The sequence below is a fragment of the Mustela putorius genome, unplaced genomic scaffold (assembly GCF_011764305.1).
Source record: "Mustela putorius furo isolate JIRA1106 unplaced genomic scaffold, ASM1176430v1.1 tig00003915_pilon_pilon_pilon, whole genome shotgun sequence".
NCBI lineage: Eukaryota > Metazoa > Chordata > Mammalia > Carnivora > Mustelidae > Mustela > Mustela putorius.
In genome coordinates, this window is record NW_025422062.1 from 328,503 (window position 1) to 342,040 (window position 13,538).

The window sequence follows — 13,538 nt, forward strand, 5'->3', positions numbered from 1 at the left end:
GGCCCCTGTCAAATATTAGGTGACTGTATGAAAGGATTTATTTCTGGACTCTCAATTCTGTTCTACTTGTTTATTGGTCTGGTTTTATGCCAGTATACTTTATTGTTTTGAGCATGAGGGCTTTGTAGTATAGTTTCAAATCAAGAAGTGTAATTTCGCTTCTTCATTCTATCTCAGAACTGATTTAATTATTTGTTGTCTTTTATGGTCTCACATAAATTTTAGGATTCTTTACTTACTTCTGTAAAAAAAAATGGATTTTTAAAAGATTTTTTATTTATTTATTTGACAGAGAGAGAGATGACAAGCAGGCAGAGAGGCAGGCAGAGAGAGAATAGGTAGCAGCTTCCTGCTGAGCAGAGAGCCTGATGCGGGGCTCGATCCCAGCACCCTGGGATCATGACCTGAGCCGAAGGCAGCGGCTTAACCCACTGAGCCACCCAGGCGCCCCTAACATTGGATTTTTGATAGGAATTGGATTTACAGATGGTTTTCGGTAGTATGGACATTTTAACAATGTTAATTCTTACCATTCATAAATATGAGCTATCTTTCCATTTGTGTCTCCTTCAATTTCTTTATCAATGTCATAGTTTATGGGGTACAGATCTTTCATCTTCTTAGTTAAATCTTTTCCTATGTATTTTATTATTTTTGATGCTATTGTGAATTAGATTGTTCTCTTTATTTTTTCAGATAGTTCATCATTAGAGTGTTAAAATGCTCCTGTCTTGTGCTTACTTTGGGAGCACATATATTAAAATTGGAATGATGCAGAGAAGATTAGCATGATCACTGAACAAGGATGACATGAAAAACTGGGAAGCATTCCATATTAAAAAAAAACGAAACAAAACAAAATTCTTGTCTTTTATATATTGATCTTGTATTTGGCAGCTTTACTAAATTTGTTTATTCAAAATTTTTTGTGAAGTTTTTAGGATTTTTTTACATGTAAGTTCATGTTATCCAAGAAAAGAAAATTTTACTTCTTCCTTTTTTTTTTTGGATTCTTTTATTTCTTTGTGCTCCTTGTTTTTCTGGCTAGGACATCCAGTACTATGTCAAATGAGAGTAGTGAAAGTGGACACACTTGTCTTTTTTCTGATCTTTAAGGGGAAAACTTTCAAACTTTTTTGATTGAATATGAGATTAGCTCTGGGCTTGTAATATGTGTTTTTTTAATGGATTTTTTTAATAAACATATAATGTCTTTTTATCCCTACGGGTACAGGTCTGTGAATCACCAGGTTTACACATTTCACAGCACTCACCGTAGCACATACCCTCCCCAATGTCCATACCCCCACCATCCTCTCCCAAAACACCTTCACCCAACAACACTCTGTCTGTTTTGTGAGATCCAGTCTTTTATGGTTTGTGACCCTCCCAATCCCATCTTCTTTTATTTTACTTTTCGTATCCCACAAACCACCTATGTTGCATCTCCACTTCATCATATCAAGGAGATCATATGATAGTTGTCTTTCTCAGATTGATTTATTTCGCCAAGCATAATACCCTCTAGTTCCATCCACGTCATTACAAATAGCAGGATTTCATTTCTTTACATGGCTGCATAGTATTCCATTGTACATATATACCACATCTTATTTATTGATTCATCTGTTGAAGGGCATTTAGGTTCTTTCCATAGTTTAACTATTGTGGACATTGCTGCTATAACATGTGGGTGCTTGTGCCCCTTCAGAATGCCACGTTTGTATCTTTAGGGTATATACCCAGTAATACAATCACTGGGTCATAGGGTAGTTCTATTTTCAGCTTTTTGAAGAACCTCCATGCTGTTTTCCAGAGTGGTTGCACCAGCTTGCATTCCCACATACAGTGTAGGAGGGTTGCCCTTTCTCCACATCCTCACCAGCATCTGTCATTGACTGACTTGTTCATTTTAGCCATTATGAAAGGTGTGAGGTGGTATGTCATTCTGGTTTTGATTTGTATTTCCCTGATGCCGTGTGATGTGGAGCATTTTTTCATGTGTCTGTTGGCCATTTGGATGTATTCTTTGCAGAAATGTCTGTTCATGTCCTCTGCCCATTTCTTCATGGGTTATTTGTTCTTAGGGTGTTGAGTTTGATAAGCTCTTTATAGATTTTGGATACTGGCCCTTTATCTGGTATGTCATTTGCAAATATCTTCTCCCATTCTGACAGTTATCTTTTGGCTTTGTTAACTCTTTCCTTTGCTGTGCAAAAACTTTTTGATCTGATGAAATCCCAATAGTTCATTTTTGTCCTTGCTTCCCTTGCCTTTGGCGATGTTCCTAGGAAGAAGTTGCTGCTGCTGAGGTCAAAGAGGTTGCTACCTGTTCTCTCCTCAAGGATTTTGATGGATTCCTTTGTCACATTATGCTTCTTCACCCATTTCCAGTCTATTTTCATGTATGGTGTAAGGAAATGGTCCAATTTCATTTTTCTGCATGTGGCTGTTCAATTTTCCCAACACCATTTGTTGAAGAGGCTGTCTTTTTTCCATTGGACATTCCTTCCTGCTTTGTTGAAGATTAGTTGACCATAGAGTTGAGGGTGTATTTCTGAGCTCTCCATTCTGTTCCATTGATCTATGTCTGCTTTGGGGACAGTTCCCTACTATCTTGATGATGACAACTTTGTAATAAAGCTTGAAGTCTGGAATTGTGATGTCAACAACTTTGGCTTTCTTTTTCAATATTCCTCTGGCTATTCGAGGTATTTTCTGGTTCCATATATATTTTAGGATGATTTGTCCCATTTCTTTGAAAAAATTGATGGGATTTTGATAGGGATTGCATTAAATGTGTAGATTGCTTTAGGTAGCATAGACATTTTCACAATATTTGTTCTTCCAATACAGGAGCATGGAACATTTTTCCATTTCTTTGTGTCTTCTTCAATTTCTTTCATGAGTACTTTAGAGTTTTCTGAGTATAGATTCTTTGTCTCTTTGGTTAGGTTTATTCCTAGGTATATTAGGGTTTTGGGTGCAGTTGTAAATGGGATTTACTCCTTAATTTCTATTTCTTCAGTCTTGTTGGTATAAAAAAAATGCAACCAATTTCTGTTCATTGATTTATATCCTGACACTTTGCAGAATTCCTATACAAGTTATAGCAGATTTGGAGTGGAGTCCTTTAAGTTTTCCACATACAGTATCATATCATCAGCAAGCAGGGATAGTTTGACTTCTCTTTTGCCAATTTGGCAAAATTTGGATGCCTTTAATTTCTTTTTGTTGTCTGATTGCTGAGGTTAGGACTTCTAGTACGATGTTGAATAGCAGTGGTGATAACGGACATCCCTGCCGTGTTCCTGACCTCAGTGGAAAAGTATTCAGTTTTTCTCTATTGAGAATGATATTTGCAGTGGGTTTTTCATAGATGGCTTTGATAATATTGATAATATGTGCCCTCTATGCCTACACTTTGAAGAGTTTTAATCAGGAAGGGAAACTGCACTTTGCCAAATGCTTTTTCAGCATCTATGGAGAGTATCATATGGTTCTTTTCTTTCTTTTATTAATGTGTTGTATCACATTGATTGATTAGCAGATGTTGAACCAACCTTGTAGCCCTGGAATAAATCCCACTTGGTCGTGGTGAATAATCCTTTTAATGTACTGTTGAATCCTATTGGCTAGTATTTTGGTGAGAATTTTTGCATCCGTGTTCATCAAGGATATCGGTCTGTAGTTCTCTTTTTTGATGGGATCCTTGCCTGGTTTTGAGATCAAGGTGATGCTGGCCTCAGAAAAAAAAGAGTTTGGAAGTTTTCCTTCCATTTCTATTTTTTTGGAACAGTATCAGAAGAATAGGAACTAATTCTTCCTTAAATGTTTGGTAGGATTCTCCTGGGAAGCCATCTGGCCCGGGGCTTTTGCTTGTTTGGAGATTATTGATGACTGTTTCAATCTCCATACTGGTTATGGGTCTGTTCAGGTTTTCTATTTCTTCCTGGTTCAGTTGTGGTAGTTTATATGTCTCTAGGAATGTATCCATTTCTTCCAGATTGTTGAATTTGTTGGCGTAGAGTTGCTCATAGTATGTTCTTATAATTGTTTGTATTTCTTTGGTGTTGGTTGTGATCTCTCCTCTTTCATTCATGATTTTATTTATTTGGGTCCTTTCTCTTACTTTATCAATCTTATTAATTCTTTCAAAGAACCTGCTCCTAGTTTAGTTGATTTGTTCTATTGGGTTTTTTTTTTTTTTTGGTTTTGGTTTTTTTGTGTTTTTTTCTTTGTTTGTTTCTATTTCATTGATTTCTGCTCTGATCTTTATTATTCCTCTTCTCCTGCTGGGTTTAGGCTTTCTTTGTTGTTCTTTCTCCGACTCCTTTAGGTGTAGGGTTATGTTGTGTATATGAGATCTTTCTTGTTTCTTGAGAAAGGCTCGTACAGCTTTATATTTTCCTCTCAGGACTGCTTTTGCTGTATCCCACAGATTTTGAACACTTTTGTTTTCATTATCATTTGTTTCCATGAATTTTTTCAATTCTTCTTTAATTTCCTGGTTGACCAATTCATTTTTTAGTAGGATATTGTTTAGTCTCCATGTATTTGTGTTCTTTCCAAATTTACTCTTGTGATTGAGTTCTAGTTTCAGAGCATTGTGGTCTGAGGATATGCAGGGGATGATCCCAAACTTTTGATAATGGTTGAGATCTGATTTATGACCCAGGATGTGGTCTACTCTGGAGAATGTTCCATGTGCACTAGAGAAGAATGTGTATTCTGTTATTTTGGGATGGAATGTGTTGAATATACCTGTGATGTCCATCTTGTCCAGTGTGTCATTTAAGGCCTTTTTCCTTGTGGATCTGTTGCTTGAATGATCTGTCCATTTCAATGAGGGGAGTGTTAAATTCCCCTACAATTTTTTTTATTGTCGATGTGTTTCTTTGATTTTGTTATTAATTGGCTTATATAGTTGGCTGCTCCCATGTTAAGGACATAGATATTTAAAATTGTTAGGTCTTCTTGTTGGACAGTCCCTTTGAGTATGATATAGTGTCCTTCCTCATCTCTTATTATAGTCTTTGGCTTAAAATCTAATTGATCTGATATAATGATTGCCACCCCAGCTTTCTTCTGATGTCCATTAGCATGGTAAATTGTTTTCCACCCCTCTCTTTAAATCTGGGGGTGTCTTCGGGTCTATGATGAGTGTCATGGGCAGCATATTGACGGGTTTTGCTTTTTATCCATTCTGATACCCTGTGTCTTTTGACAGGGGCATTTAGCCCATTAACATTCAGGGTAACTATTGAGAGATATGAATTTAGTGGCATTGTATTGCCTATAATGTGACTGTTACTGTATATTGTTTCTGTTCGTTTCTGATCTACTACTTTTAGGCTCTCTCTTTGTTTAGAGGACCCCTTTCAATATTTCCTGGAGAGTTGGTTTGGTGTTTGCAAATTCTTTCAGCTTTTGTTTGTCCTGGTAGCTTTTTAATCTCTCCTTCTATTTTCAATGATAGCCTAGCTGGATATAGTATTCTTGGCTGCATGTTTTCCTCATTTAACACTCTGAATATATCATGCCAGTTCTTTCTGGCCTGCCAGGTCTCTGTGGATAAGTCTACTGCCAATCAAATGTTTTTACTGTTGTACAATACAGACTTCTTTTCCCAGGCTGCTTTCAGGATTTTCTCTTTGTTGTTAACAGTTGTAAATTTTACTATCACGTTACGGGGTGTCGACCTATTTTTATTGATTTTGAGGGTCATTCTTTGCATCTCCTGGATTTTGATGTTTGTTCCCTTTGCCATATTAGGGAAATTCGCTACAAAAATTCTCTCCAATATACCTTCTGCTCCCCTCTCCCCTTCTTCTTCTTCTGGGATCCCAATTATTCTAATGTTGTGTCGTCTTATGGTTTCACTTATTTCTCAAATTCTCTCCTCGTGGTCCAGTATTTGTTTGTCTCTCTTTTGCTCAGCTTCTTTATTCTCCATCATTTGGTCTTCTATATCACTCATTCTTTTGCCTCATTTATCCTAGCAGTAAGAACTTCCATTTTTTATTGCACCTCATTAATAGCTCTTTTGATTTCAACTTGGTTAGATTTTAGTTCTTTTATTTCTCCAGAAAGGGATTTTATCTCTCTGGAGAGGGTTTCTCTAATAACTTCCATGCCTTTTTCGAGCTCAGCTAGAACCTTGAGAGTTGTCATTCTAAACTCTAGTTCTGTCATATTACCAATGTCTGTTTTGATTAGGTCCCTAGCCTTTGGTACTGCCTCTTGTTCTTTTTCTTGTGGTGAGTTTTTCCACCTTGTCATTTTGAGCAGATAAGAATACATAAAGGAGCAAATAAAATGCTAAAAGGGTGGTAAATACCCCAGGAAAATGTGCTTTAACCAAATCAGAAGAGACCCAAGTTGTGGGAGAACGAAAGGGGATAAAAAAGAAGTTCAAGGGGGGAAAAAGGTTTAAAAAAAAGAAAACAAGGAAAAAATATTTAAAAAGAAAAAAAAAATATATATATATATATATACTAGACTTGTGACTAGAACAGGGTCACTCACTTAATTTTGGGAGTATTTTGGTCTCTTAGAAGAAACTACCTCCCAAGATTTTAAAGGATGAAAAACATAAAAGGGTAGGCACAATGAAGGGATGGAATAAACCTATAAAAATGAGGAAGAAATGGACGCCTCAGTGGCTCAGTTGGTTAAGCATCTACCTTCGGCTCAGGTCATGATCTCAGCGTCCTGGGATCAAGTCCCACATCGGGCTCCTTGCTCGGCAGGGAGCCTGCTTCTCCCTCTGCCTCTGCCTGCCATTCTGTCTGCCTGTGCTCACTCTCTCCCCCCCCCTGATAAATAAATAAAATCTTAAAAAAATGAGAAAAAAATTTAATTTCTAAAAAATAAGTTGATAGAGCAAGTTGGTTGGGACAATAAAGAAAAATAAACTAGAGAGAATTTGTTCAGGCTGGACACTAGAACAATCTTGTAGCTAGATTTAGGGTATATTTTGATCTATTAGGAGAAGTTATACCCCAAATTTTTTAGAAGAAAAAACCCTATGTGTAAAAAATATATATAGTTAGATAAAATGGAGGATAAAATATGACTATAATAATGAAGGTTCAAAATAGATTATTATTTTTGTAAGGTATTTTAAAAATAAACTCGTTAAAAAAATCATTAAGAGAAGAATGGGTAAAAGTTAAAAAAAAGTTAGCAGAAGGAAAAAGACAAAATATATAACTGCAAGACTAAAGAATCATTGGGAGAAAGCCATGAATTCCTTGTTTTGCTTTCTCCTCCTCTGGAATTCCACTGTTCTCTTCAGTAAGTGAAGTTGATCTTGGCTGGTTTTCTTGTTGGTCTTCTGGGGAGGGGGCCTTTTGTATTGATTCTCAAGTGTCTTTGCCCGAGATGGATTTGTCCTGCCCTTACCTAGGGTAGGGCTAAGTAATCCGGGAGCTATTGTTCCCTGAATGCTTTCTGTAGAGTTCTGGATGATGGAATGATAATGGCGGTCTCACAATCCGTCCCAGAGGAGTGGAGAGCTCAGGGCCCCACTCCTCAGTGCACCCTCAGAGAAAAGTGCTTAATCACTCCCATCTTCCCAGCCTCTGGCCATGCTTGGAGAAAAGCACCCTGTCGTTCGCACTTGGAGAAAAGTCCTTGGTCATTCTCATCTCCCTGGCCTCTGGCCATGCTTGGAGAAAAGAGCTCAATTACTCCTGTCTCCCTGGCCCTTGGCTGTGCTCCAAGTTCACCCTGCCTATGCCTGGTTCAAAGTAACCCTGGGTTGAGAGCTCACTCCTCAGCTTTGTCTCTGTAGCCGGCTTCCCCACTCTAATTCCTGTGAGTTCTGTGACACTCAGATACCCCTGGTCCTTCTGTGACCCTGAGGGACCTGGAGCTATGCTGACCATCCATCTGGGGTGATATCCCTCATTGGATCAAACTTAAAAAGTCCTGATTTTCTTCTCCGTTGCTCCACCACTTGCCGGGAGCTGGCCCCTCCCCCCGCGGTCTACCTTCCCGTTCTTTGGGTTCACTTTTCCGCCGGTTCTACCTTTCAGAATGTGATCATTTTTCTGTTTCTAGAATTGTTGCTCTCCTTCTCTTTGATCTCCCATTGGATTGTAGGTGTTTGCAATGGTTAGATAAGCTATCTAGCTGATCTCCTGCTACCTGATGTCGTCTCAGCCTGCTACTTCTCCGCCATCTTGAATCCTTCCATGGAATATGTGGTTTTTATTGTGTTGATGTGTATTCTTTCTGTACCCAGTTTGGTGAGTATTTTTATTATGAAAGGTTGTAGAGTTTTGTCAAATGCCTTTTCTGCATATATTGAGTTGATCATATGAGTTTTTATTGATCATTCTATTAATATAATGCATCACATTTACTGATATGTGCTGGTGAATTCAGTTTTGTAGCATTTTGTGTGGAATTTTTACATTTTTATTTATCAGGGATATTATCCAGTAGTTTTTTTGTTGCTGATTTTTTTTTTGTAGTGCTCATGTCAGGTTTTGATATCAAGATAATGCTGGCTTTGTAAAATGTGCCTCGGAGTATTTCAACCTCTTCAACTTTTTGGGAAGGGTTTTAAAAGTGTTTGTATTATTTCTTCTTAAAATGTTTGGTAGAATTCACTGTGGAAATCATCTGACTCTGAACTTTTATTTGTTAGAAGGTTTTTATTACGGATTCAATCTCCTTACCCCTTATTGGTCTGTTCACATTTTTATGTCCTTATGATTCAGTCTTGATAGGTTGTATGTGCCTAGGAATTTGTCCATTTCCTCTAGGCTTTTGATTCGCTGGCATTTAACTGTCTTTTGTCCTTTATATTTCTGTGGTATCTGTTAGAATGTCTCCTTTTTCATTTCTGATTTTATTGAGTCTTCTCTCTTTTTTCTGAGTTAGTCTAGCTGTCTTTTTTTTTTAATTTATCATTACTAAGTCTAATTTTATTTACCATTTTAAAAAACTTTCTAGTTTTTTAATTCTATACTTCATTTATTTCTTCCCTAATTTTTATTTTTTTTCCTTCCTTTTGCTACTTTTAAGTTTACTTTGTTCTTTTTGTTGTTTTTTTGAACTGTTATATTAAGTTCTTTATTTGAAATCTTTTTTTAATAGCTATAAATTTCCTTTTATAACTGCTTTGCAGCTTCTCATAATTTTTTGGTATATATTTTTTTATTTTCCTCAAGATGTATTTTTATTCCCACTTTGTCTTCTTTTTTTTTATTTTTTGTTTGTTTAAAAATGTGTATGTCTGTGTATTTGTAAATTTTCCAAATTTCCTTCTGTATTGATTTCTAGTTTCATATTATTTTGGCTGGAAATATACTCGATATGCTTTCTATATTATTGATTTTTGGGGGACTCTTGTTTTGTGGTTTAAAATGTGATCTATCCTAGAAAATATTCCACGTGTGCTTGAGAAGAATATTTATTATGATAGTATTGGATGGAATATCCTGTAAATATGTTAGGTTCATTTGACATAGTTCTTGTTTGTTTGTTTTGTTTTGTTTGTTTGTTTGTTTGTTTGAGAGAGAGCAGGGCAGAGAGAATGAGCAAGGGGTAAAGGCAGAGACAGAGTGAGAAGACCCCTTCCTGAGCAGGGAGCCCAATGTGGGACTCTATCTCAGGACCCTGGGATCGCGACCTGAGCCAAAGGCAAAGGCTTGACTGACTGAGCCACCCAGTTGTCCAGGCATAGTGTTTAAATTCACTATTTTTCTTATTGATTTTCTGTCTGGATGATCTATCCATATGTAAGAGTGGGGTATTATTGTCCCCAGATACTATTGTATTGCTATTTATTTCTCCTTTTTGTTTTGTTAGTATTTGGTTTATATATTTATGTGGCTCAATATTAGGTACATGATATTTACAATTACTGTATTGATGAATTGATGACACTTTCCTTATTTATAATGACCTTCTTTGACTCCTGTGGTGATTTTTAGCTTATATAAACCCTATTTTGTCTGTTATAGTTATTGCTACCCTTGTTTTCTTTTGTTATCATTAGCTTGGAATATCTTTTTCCATCCCTTTACTCTCTGCCCATGTGTGTCCTTAAAGCTAAAGTGATTCTTTTATAGCAACATATTGTTGGATCTTGTGTTTTTTGTTTGTTTTTTAATCTATTCTAGCCTTTCTATGTCTTCCAACTTGATGATTCCATTCACTTACAGTTAAGGAAATTATTGATAGGTAAGGACTTAACTATTGCCTTTCATTCTTTTTATATTTCATGATTTATTTAAATTTTAGTTAATATATAGTGTAATATTAGTTTCAGGAGTAGAATTTAGTAATTCGCCATTTACATATAACATTCAATGCTCATCACAAGTGACCTCCTAATAATTATTACTGACTTAGCCCATTCCCCTGCCCATCTCCCCTCCAGAAACAATCAGTTTGTTTCTTATAGTTAAGTGTATTATGTCTTGTCTTCCCCTCCCTTTTTAAAAAAAATTTTTTTTCTTCCCCAGTGTTTATCTGTTTTGTTTCTCTGTTAATTGCTCTTTTGTAGATGCTCTGCTCTTTATTTCCTGTCTTGTTATCTTTGTTTGTAATATAATGACTTTTTTTTAACTTCTTTATCAAAATCTTTTGTGTATCTACTACATATTTTTTAATATTTAGCATTAAGCTTATATAAAATACGTTAGTTTTAACATTCCATCTTATGTGGAAAACAACTGAACTTCAATAGTGTACAGAAAATTTATACTTCTCCTATAACAACAGGTTATTGATGTTTTTACATTTTAGATCATTTTTATATTGTACTTTTAATAACAAATGATTGCAGTTATAGTTATTTTTAATAAACTTGGTTTTTTTTATCTTTTAAACTAGACAATAAATGATTTATATATCACCATTACAATATTGGAGAATCTGGTTTTGACTATACATTTACCTTTAGCAATAAATAAGGAGCCATCCATGCATCCATGTTGCCATCTTGATAACATCACCGTCCCCAAATCTTCAGTAAGTGTTACTTTATATTTATCTTTTTTTTTTTTTTAAGATTTTGTTTATTTGACAGAGGGAGAGAGAGAGCTCAAGTTGGCAGAGTGGCAGGCAGAGGAAGATTGAGAGGCAGGCTTACTACCCAGCAGTGAGCCCGATGCAGGTATTAATCCCAGGACCCTGGGATCATGACCTGAGCCAAAGGCAGCTGCTTAACTGATTGAGTCACCTAGGGACCCCTAAATTTTACTTTAGTTAATATATGACCATTTTTTATTTCTACTAATAGACATATCAATTTTATTGCTTTTAATATTAAGGTCTTCTCCTTAACATCATTATCATCTATTTCTTTTTCAATTTTATAAGTGTTGTTTACATTTGTGGTGGTAAGTATGTAATTCATGTATGTGGTGGTATGTAAGTAATTCAAATATGAATTTTAAACTCTAGATCATATGCTCCATTGTGGCAGATATTTGTCTTATTCATCCCACCCACAAAAAATTAGTACTAAATAGGTCTTTGTTGATTGGCTGAATGAATTAAGTGTTCTGACACTAGCATAGCTGACCAAACCAGAGATAAAGGAGAAAATATAATGATTGTCAAATGGGTGAACCTGAGATAAAAAGACACTTTTAGCTTCGTTAGTTTGATATACACTCTGGATAACATTCCAATTTTGCATGGGATTTTTTAGAAAGCAAACAACTCCTCTCCTAAATAATAAATTTATTAATTGCCTTCCTTATGAGTCCTGACAGCAGTCAGCTTTGTGGGTTTCTGATTCCATTCCAAGAGGTTGAATGTCTGTTTGATTTATGTAATAGGCAACAGTGTCATGAGGAAAGACTTGTAGGATAAAATTTCTTAAAGATGGGAAAACAGATGGTTTCCTCTGGACTGTGAGGTGGGTGTTAATGAAAATGCATTGAGCAGTAAGGGAAGGGCAGCTCACAACCAAGGGAAAGGTGCCTTGTGTTTGTTTTGTTTTGTTTTGTTTTGTTTTACAAACAGATACCATTTCCCCTCCCCATGGAAATTTTCAAATTTACTTTGCTCTAACAACCATAAATACTTAGGACATTATGAACACAATATGGGCATTAAAGGATAAAAATAAACAAAAAGTTAACTAAATGTTAAGTGTTTATCATTATTTCAGCCATGTTTTTCTATGCTTAACTGCTCAAAGAAATTACACAGTCTGGTTTCTAAATATTATACCAGGCTGTTAAACTAATGCAAAGGGTTTTATGGAATTTTCTATAACACCATCTAGATTTTCTACATTGGCTGTCACTCCTGAAAATTCTCAGTTTATAAATGTGCATGCATTGAAACAGCATATATTTACATTATAGTAAATATTCACTGGTTATTTACCTGGTTTATTACTGTATTTTGATCCTTTCTAATTGTTCACTTTCTTCCATGTTTCCCCCTTATTTCTACAAATGTCAATCCATCACATGTTATGTAAAGTGAAACAAAGAGGAACAGCTGTTAGTAGAAAGGATTAATAGGTGATTTGATGTTACTCTGTGAGATATTAAGTAATAGGCAAGGTATTTCCATATCATCATTTTAATATCTTTTAGTAATACAGCATAGTTGTTATGCTTTAATTAAACCTTCATTAAGTCCTTTTATATATATTTTTTTCCTAACTCACAAGTCCGCCCTTCATGTCCCATTCAAAACCCACTCATTTTATGGAATAATTGTTTAATCTTCCCAGTACAATCTTCATTTAACTTATGTGCTCCTTTGGCAGCACATATATTAACTTATTGTTCTGGGTATACAAAAGGATAGGAATAGAATATTTTGTAATATGATATTTTGTCCTTTCTACACTACTGAGTCTGTGTAAGCATTCTTTGATCAGAGACCTAAGGAGGAGGTCCAAATTGAAGAAAAACAAACAGAAATAAAAATGTTCTCAGCCCTTTCTTGTAGTTTCATTTGCAGGAACCCCAAAAGCAAAGATATTAAAATGGTTTTTTTCTTATTTTTTAAAATTAATTTTAAAATTTTTATTGGATTATGCTCCCATAAACTCATCTGATACCATGAATAGAAAACCAAAGCAATCCACCAAACATTCTTTCATGATGTTGCCTTTAAACATGTTGCCTTTAAAAATTTTATACAGTAGTCTCATCTGTAGAGTAGATGAGCCTTGACTCAAAAGTGTCATCAAAGACTGTGGTGACACTTGTCTTGCCACCGGCCCGCTGTTCCTGCCATGGCAGGCTCTCCTGCTTCATGACCATTTCCCGACAGCAAGGCCAACGGCTCCTTCTCTTCTCCCGGGGCGGCGTGCTGTGCCTTCCCCAGACATGCTACTGGGGAGTGCAGTGACAGACGTGTCCCTTTCCTTAAGGCTGTTTCCACAGGTGTAACCACGCTTCTCTCCCAGGCAAAGGGGATGCCCGGGCTAAGAGGATTTCGCTCCATACGGGTTTATCCCACCATGCTTCGGAGACTATGTTCAGGCAAGCGGCATCAGCATCCCACAGAACTGACACTGATTTCCCAGTGAATGCTGTGCTTTC

General features: G+C 36.0%; 1 non-coding gene across 1 annotated transcript; it reads left to right on the forward strand.

Moving 5' to 3' along the window:
* The first annotated feature begins 733 nt into the window (after positions 1-733).
* Positions 734-840, forward strand: LOC123388877. Its single transcript, XR_006603397.1, has one exon. It is a non-coding gene; the product is annotated as a U6 spliceosomal RNA (small nuclear RNA).
* The last annotated feature ends 12,698 nt before the right edge of the window (positions 841-13,538 follow it).